At 39.8% G+C, this 8,729-nt stretch overlaps 1 protein-coding gene across 4 annotated transcripts in view; it reads left to right on the forward strand.

The window, feature by feature from the left end:
• Positions 1-8,729, forward strand: part of ZNF34 (zinc finger protein 34) — a 33,543-nt gene that overhangs the window by 15,421 nt on the left and 9,393 nt on the right. The gene's annotated exons all lie outside the window — the stretch shown is intronic.

Below are 8,729 nucleotides of genomic sequence, written 5' to 3' on the forward strand. Positions count from 1 at the left end.
AGGTGTAGGAGTTCTTTGTGTATTTTCATGGTGGTCCCTTATCAGATATGCGATTTGCAGATATTTACTCTTATTCTGTGAGTTCTATCTACTCTTGTGTCCTTTGATGCACACAAATTTTTAATTTTTATGAAGTTTATTTTTTCTTTTGTTGCCTATGCTTTGGTTATCATAACCAAGAAACTGTTAAATGCAAGGTTAGGAAGATTTGCCCCCCCCCTCCCCTTTTATTCTGAGTTTTATAGCTTTAGGTCTAAGGTTTTGGTCTTGGATCCATTATAAGTTGACTTTTATATATGGTATCAGGTAAGGGTCCAACTTCTTTTGCATCCAATTTTCCATACAACATTTTTTGAAAAGACACAGTTATCCCCGTTGAATAGTATAGGCATATCTCAGAGATAGTGTGTGTTCAGCTCCAGACCACTCTGATAAAGCAGATATCTCAGTAAAGCAAGTCAAATGAATTTCTGGTTTTTCAGTTCATATAAATGTTTTGTTTACACTACAGTGTGTATTAAGTGTGCAGTGACATATCTAAAAATACAGTGTACAAACCTTCAACACTTTATTTCTAAAAAATGGTATCTGAACTCTCAGCAAATCATAATGACTGGTTATAGGTTCCCATAACAAATATAATAGTGAAAAAGTTTGGGGGATCTCTGGGTGGCTCAGCGGTTTAGCCCCTGCCTTCTGCCCAGGGCATGATCCTGAAGTCTCGAGATCAAGTCTCAGGATCAAGTCTTGGGATCGAGTCCCACATCAGACTCCCCGCATGGAGCCTGCTTCTCCCGCTGCCTGTGTCTCTGCCTTTCTCTCTCTCTCTCTTTCATGAATAAATAAAATCTTTAAAAAAATAGTGAAAAAGTTTGAAGTATTGAGAGTATTTGTAGTATTCCCAAAATGTGACAGACAAAAAGTGAATAAATTGCTGTTGGAAAAATAGTGCCAATAGACTTGGTCAACATAGGATTGCCACACATCTTCAGTTTGCAAGAAACACAATAAAGCAAAGCACAATAAAACCAGCTATGCCTGTATTGGCTTAGGCTACCATAAAAATACCACAAACCTGGTGGCTTAAAATGCAAATTTATCAAAATCAAATTTGACTCTCATAGTTCTGGAAACTAAGTTTGAGATCTAGGTGCTGGATGATTCAGCCCTAGTGAGGGTTCTCTTCCTGGCTTCAATACAGCTGCCTTCTCACTGTGTCCTGGCATGGGAGAGAATATCTCAGATGTCTCTTCCTTTTATAAGGGCATCAGCCCTATCAGATTAGGGCCCCACCTTTTTCATCTCATTTAACCTTTATTACCAGTTAACAAGCCCTATCTCCAAATACAGTCGCATTGGGTTAGAGCTTCAACATCATGAATAGTAGGGTGGGACGGAGGGGAAACACAAACAGTTCATAAATGGTCGTGGCACCCTTATCTAAAATCAATTGACCATACAATGCAGGGGTTTATTGCTGGGTTCTATTCTGTTCATCTGTCCTTATGCCAGCACCATATTGTCATTTTCTGTAGCTTTATAGGAAGTTTAGAAATCAGGAAGGGAGTCCTCCATTTTGTTCTTTTTCAAGGTTATTTTGGCTATTTGGGATCCCTATCTGGGATTCCATATGAATTTTAGGATGGGATTTTCTATTTCTGCAAAATCACAGCTTTTGATAGGGATTGCATTGAATCTATAGATCAGTTAGGATGGTATTGTCATGTGAATCCATCAAGCCTTCCATGAACATAGGATATATTTCCATTTGTTTAAATGTTCTTTTCTTTTTAAAAGATTTTATTTATATATTCATGAGAGACACAGAGAGAGAGAGGCAGAAACACAGGCAGAGGGAGAAGCAGGCTCCCAGCAGGGACCCGATGTGGGACTTGGTCCCGGGACCCTGGGTTCATGGCCCGAGCCAAAGGCAGATGCTCAACCACTGAGCCACCCAGGGGTCCCTCTTAATTTTTTTTAATTAATGGAATGCAACTAATTTTTATGTCCTGGTTTTGTATATTGCTATTTTGCTGAATTAGTTTGTTCCTAAGATTTTGTTTTGTCTTGTTTTTTTCTTTTTGGTGTGTGTAATCTTTAGGGTTTCCTCATATAAGGTCATGTAATCTGTTAACACAGTTTAACTTCTTTTCCAACTTGGGTGCCTTGTATTCACTTCCCTTGCCTAATTGCTCTGGCTAGAATTTCCAGTACTTTCTTGAATAGAAGTAGCAAAAGCGAGCATCCTTTACTTGTTCTTGATCTTAAAGCCTTCAGTCTATACCATTATGTATTATATTAGGTTTTTCTATATGATTTTTACCATGCTGAGGACGTTTCATTTTATTTCTGGTTTATTGAGTGTTTTTATCAAGAAACTGAAGTTTTACCAAAAGCTTTTTTTGTATCCGTTGAAAAGATCAAGTAGGGTTTTTTTTTTTGTTTGTTTCATTCTGATAATGTGATCAATTACAATGACTGATTTTGATGTTAACCATTCTTTCATTCTGGGGATAAATTCCCCTTGGTCATAGTGTATAATCCTTTCCAATAGTCTATTGAATTTTCTTTGCTAGAATTTTTTAAAAAGGTTTTATTGATTCATGAAAGATATATATAGAGAGGCGGAGACACAAGCAGAGGGAGAAGCAGGCTCCCTGTGGGGAGCCCAATGCGGTATTTGATCCCAGGACCCCTGGGTCATGCCCTGGGCCCAAGGCAGACGCTCCAATGCTGAGTCACCCAGGCATCCCATGGTTTGCTAGTATTTTATTGAGGATTTTGCATCAGTAGTCATAAGGGATATAGGTACCTAGTTTTTGTTTCTCTGAGGGTAATCTGAGCCTCATAGAATGAGTTAGGAAGTTTTACTTCCAGTTTAATTTTTAAAATATTTATTGTGGGGGAGAGGCAGAAGGAGCCGACTCCATGCTGATCGTGGAGCCTGATGTGGGGTTGATCTCATGACCCTGAGATCATGACCTGAGCTGAACCCAGAGTTGGATGCTTAACTGAGTCATCAAGCCACCCTCCACTTTAATTTTTAGAAAGAATTTGTGGATTAGTATTCTTTTTAAAATGTTCAGTAAAATCGACCAGTGAAGCCATCTGTGTTGGGCTTTTCTTTGGTGGGAAGATTTTGATCATTGATTCAATCTTCTTACTAGATACAAATCTATTCAGATTTTCTCCTTAATGAGTCAGTGGTAGATTGCGTGTTTCTAGGAATTTGTCCATTTCATCTAGATTATCTAATTTGTTAGCATACAGTTGTTCATAGTATTCTTACATAATCCTTTTTATTTCTGTGAGGCTGGTCACGATGACCACACATTTACTTCAGTTTTTTAATAATTTAAATTTTATCTATTTACTTAGCTTAAAAGTTTGTCAACATTGTTGATCAATTCAATGAGCTAACTTGAAGTTTGTTGATTTTCTCTATTTCTGTATTTTTAGATCATTATTTCCACTCTGATCTTTACTATCAACCTTCTTTCTATTTGTGTTTAGTTTGCTTTTCCCTGGTTCTTCCTCCTCCTCCTCCTCCTCCTCCTCTTCCTCCTCTTCCTCCTCTTCCTCCTCCTCCTCCTTCTTCTTCTTCTTCTTCTTCTTTCTTCTTCTTCTTTCTTCTTCTTCTTCTCCTTCTTCTTCTTCTTCTTCTTCTTCTTCTTCTTCTTCTTCTTCTTCTTCTTCTTCTTCTTCAGAGAGAGAGAGTGGGGGGTGGGGGAGGGACAGAGGAAGAGGGAGAGAGTAATCTTTAGTAGACTCCACACTCAGTGTGGAGCCCAACATGAGCCACATCAAGAGTCAGATGCTAAAAAAAAAAAAAAAAAAAAAAGAGTCAGATGCTTAACCAACTGAGCCACCCTGGCACACTTTTTCCCCCTAGTTTCTTGGAGTGTACAGTTAGGTTATTGATTGAGAACTTTAACAAATTAATTAGTTAATTAATTTTAAAATAGGCACCTCGACCAGCATGGAGCCAAGTGCAGGGCTTGAACTCAGGACCCTGAGATCAAGACCTGAGCTGAAGGCAGATGTTTAACTGACAGAGCCACCCAAGCACCCCTTCATGTATGCTTTTAAAGTTTTAAATTTCTTTCTATGCACTGCTTTCACAACATCCCATAAGCTTTGGTATATTGTGGTTTTGCTTTCATTCATCACTAGGTATTTTCTACATTCCCTTGTAATTTCTTCTTCTGCTTACTTGTTGTTTAAAAGTTTGGTTTAGGGGCATCCCTGGTGGCTCAGCGGTTTAGCGCTGCTTCAGCCCAGGGCATGATCCTGGAGACCCAGGATCAAGTCCCACACTGGGCTCCCTGCATGGAGCCTGCTTCTCCCTCTGCCTGTGTCTCTGCCTTTCTCTGTGTGTCTCTCCTGAATAAATAAATTAAATCTTAAAAAAATTTTTGGTTTAATTTTCCAATTTTTCTTCTGTAATTAATTTCTAGTTTTATTGTAATTGGAAAAGATAATTTAGGATTTTAAAATTTTTAAAAGATTTTATTTATTCATGAGAGAATAAAATAAAACCTTTAAAAACAAAAACAAAAAAAACCCAGAATTAAATAAAATATGTTGCGACTTGCTTTGTAGACTGTACTATGGTCTAGAGAATGTTCCATGTGCACATGAGAAGAATATGTATTCTGCTGTTGCATGGAGTGTTCTGTAGATGTTTCTTAGGTCTAATTGGTTTTAGTGTCCTTCAGGTGGTCTTCTTTCCTTGTTGATTTTCTGTTTGGTTGTTCTATCTATTATTGAAAGAGGAGTATTGAAGTCTCCTATCCTTATTATAAGAACTTTTCTCCCCCTTTTAAAACTGTCATTTTTGCTTTGCATATTTTAGGACTCTACCATTAGGTGTGTATGTGTATGTATTATAATATTTTCTTGCTTTTTATCTATAATTTCTTTCTTTGTCTCTTCTAATCTTCTAACTTTTTTTGTCAACATGTCTCTGTCTGATAATACTAGAGCCATTTCAACTCTGTTCTTAGTTACTGTGCATGAATTATATTTCTTCATCCTTTCAACTTCTTTGTGTCCTTATTGCTAAGGTGATCTTTCATAGACTGCATGTAGTTGGATCCTGATTCTTTAAAATCCAAACTGCCAATCTCTGCCTTTACTAGGATAGCTTAATCCATTTGTATTTTATATGATTACTGATGAAATATTTACTTCTATCATCTTATCTGTCTTACGTATGTCTTGTTTTTTCCCCCTCTATTTCTATGTCCATGCCTGTTTTTTTGTACTTGTAGTATATTATTCTAATTCCTTTCTTTCTTTTTCTGTATATGTGTATATTTTTAGTTATTTTCTTTGTGGTTACTGTGGGGATTATTTTAAGCTTATAACAGCCTAGTTTGAATAATACTGATGTAATTTTAGTAGTATAAGCATTCTTCCTATTTATCTCCGGCCTTCTCTCCTTATATTGTTATTGTCACAGACATTTATCTGTTTTATGCCCACCAACATAGACTTATGATTATTTTATGCATTAGAATATTAAACCATGTAGGAAAATAAACCATAACAAAAGTTAAGTAATATAACCTATTTAGTTCATGTTATTTTGTCCTATGGCTTTGAGTTACTGTTTCATGTCCTTTCATTTCAGCCTGGAGGACTCCCTTTAGCATATTTTGTAAAGCAGGTCTACTGGTAATGAACTCTGTCACCTTTTCTTTATCTGGAAATGTCTTAATTTCATCCTCAAGAATGAACGATAGTTTTGCTGGGTATTGAATTCTTGGTTGACGTCTTTTTTCCTTTCAAACTTATTAAAACACCATCCCACTTCTTCACTACCTTCTGGCTTCCATAGTTTGTGAAGAGCAATCAGCGATTTATCCTACATAGGCTCCTTGGTGCATGTGGATTTGTTTGTTGCTGCTTTCAACATTTTCATTGTTTTTTTTTTTTTTTCTTAAGATTTTATTTATTTATGAGAGACACACAGAGAGAGGCAGAGACACAGGCAGAGGGAGAGGCAGGCTCCCTGTGGGGAGCCCAATGCGGGACTTGATCCCAGGACCCTGGGATCACAACTTGAGCCAAAGGCAGATGCTCAACCGCTGAGCCACCCGGGTGTCCCTCAACATTGTCTTTGGAATTTAACAATTTGACTACAATATGTCTCAGTGTGGATCTCTTTTAGTTTATGAACTGTTTGGACTCATTGAGTTTCTTGGACAGGCATATTCATGTCATCTCAGGTTTTGGAAATTCATAGCCATTATTTCTTCACATATCTTTTTTGCTCATTTCTTTCCTTCTTGGAATCATATAATGTATACATTGGCAGTTTTGATGGTGTTCCATAGGTTTCCTGGATCTATTCATTTTTCTTCATTCTTTTTTCCCTTACACTGCATAATTTCAATTGTCCTGTCTTCAAGTTCATTGATCCTTTCTTCTGCCACATCCGTTGAACTGCTCCAGTGAATTTTTTTCATTTCAATTATTGTACTTTTGGCTCCAGATTTTGTTTTGTTTTGTTTTGTTTTTGGAAGTTCTGTCTCTTTATTAATATTCTCATTTTGTTTATGTATCACTTTCTTGCTTTCCTTTAGTTTTTTGCCCATGGCTTCCTTTATGTCATTCAATGTATATAAGACCATTAATTTAATATCTTTGACTAATAATTCTAGTGTCTGGACTTCTTCAGGAATGGTTTCTATTTTTTCCCTGTGAATAGGCCATACTTTCCAGTTTCTTAGCATATTTTTAATACTTTTAGCTGAGAACCAGGTGTTTTGAGTGTTATGTGTGGTGATTCTGGAATTCTAAGCCTTCCACTCCTCCGAGATTGTTGAGTCTTTCTTGTTGATGGTGGAAGCCATCTTTGACTTTTTCAGTTTGTTTGCATAGTGTTTATTCTTCAACGTATTTGGTCCTTGAGGTCTCAGTTCCACTGTGTGGTCATCCAGCACTCTGAAGATTTCTTTAAGTGTCTGTCTCCCAAAAAAGGGAAGAAACAAGTATCCCTTTAATCTCTCTACAAGTACTTGCTTATATATAAGCAAATGCTTTCCAGGGTGGTTGTACCCAATACTGTATCAGATATATGTCATCAGCACCTGATCATTGGAATACATTATCCTTCCATGATAGGATGCAAAGTTGAGGAGAGCACAGTCTGACTTCCGTACAGCCTCCCTGTACTGGATGTTGTAATTTTAACTTCTACTTGCTAATGAAATAGGCATGACTCTTGGCTGGTATTGCATTTGACTGTCTGATTACTCAGGAAAGTTGTATCTGTGTGTGTGTGTGTGTGTGTGTGTGTGTGTTTTAAAGATTTTATTTAGGGGATCCCTGGGTGGTTCAGCGGTTTAGTGCCTGCCTTTGCCTGGGGCATGATCCTGGGGTCCTAGGATGGGGTCCCGCATCAGGCTTCCTGTGTGGAGCCTGCTTCTCCCTCTGCCTGTGTGTCTGCCTCTCTCTCTCTCTCTCCATGTGTCTCTCATTAATAAAAAAATAAAGATTTTATTTACTTATTCATGACAGAGACACAGGCAAAGGGAGAAGCAGGCTCCCCTTAGGGAGCCCAATGTGGGACTCGATTCCTGAGTTCCAGGATCATGCCCTGAGCCGAAGGCAGAGCGTAACTGCTGAGCCATCCAGGAGTCCTTGTGTTGGCTTTAATAAGAACCATCTCTTACATCCCCTGCCCTATCACTGCTAATGGCTCTGATGCTTTCTTGTTGGGTTAAGAACTCCTGCTCTGGGGATCCCTTCCTCCTATCAGCATGAATGTCCCTTAAGCCAGTGGCACCCCAAGGGACTGTGGCATTGAGGGGAGCCCTAGAGCCATGGGTGGGAGGGCTAGTGGGGCAGGAGGTGTGGTGGTCCAGTGCAGTCTGAAGAAGCGTATTTACTGGAAATACATGGAAAAAAACACACTAGTGGTTTTCATTGTGCAAAATCGGAAAGCGGATGGTTTGACAAGTTTTCTTGGCTGTTTGGTTTTGGCTGACGAGGGCTGGCACCATGAATTGGTGCCACACTTTCACAGGGGCCAAATGTCAAGCTCATCTAAGGATGGGAGGGAGCACAGGCAAAGGGACTTCTTGGTTCTTGATGTTTCTGCCTGGCCACTGGGACAGTCAGGCCTGGGTATCTGGTGGGTTAACTGCCTGCAACTGTCCCCTTGCCTCTTCAGCTTACAGAGTCAGAAACCTGAGTTGTCAGCCTGCTGATGACAGAGGGCCTTTGGGAGCAGTCATCTCAGACCACAGGCTACTTGTTAATATCTCTGGGCAGTTACCAGTCAGGAGATGAACTGCTGGTGTCAGAGAATCAGACAGGGGAGGGCCCTGGCCTGTTAGGGGAGACTTGAGCCCGACCTCCACGGAAACTCAGTAACAGCTGACCCAGGGGTCATGGTAAGGCTGGGTAAGGTCTTGCTCACAGTGTGCGTGTGTGGTACCCAAGCCCTACATCTTTGCAGCTGGCCCTATACACACCCCTGGGGCCGAGGAACCCAGGCCACCCAAGCATCAGATCTGAGCCAGAGAACTGGATCTGGGTCCTCCCACCTATCTTCAAGAGCTTGGCCAGTCTTCAGGCGCCCCCTGGGGTTTGTGTCCTCAAGGCTGTCCTCGGGTCCCTGCTGGAGGTGGCTGTATGGCCTCTCATGACAGCTGCATGTGTTGCAGGCCTGTGGGCTGAGCTTCTTCAAGATCCCCTGGGGTTGGGGAGAATTTGTC

Source organism: Canis lupus, chromosome 14, assembly GCF_048164855.1.
Source record: "Canis lupus baileyi chromosome 14, mCanLup2.hap1, whole genome shotgun sequence".
Classification (NCBI taxonomy): domain Eukaryota; kingdom Metazoa; phylum Chordata; class Mammalia; order Carnivora; family Canidae; genus Canis; species Canis lupus.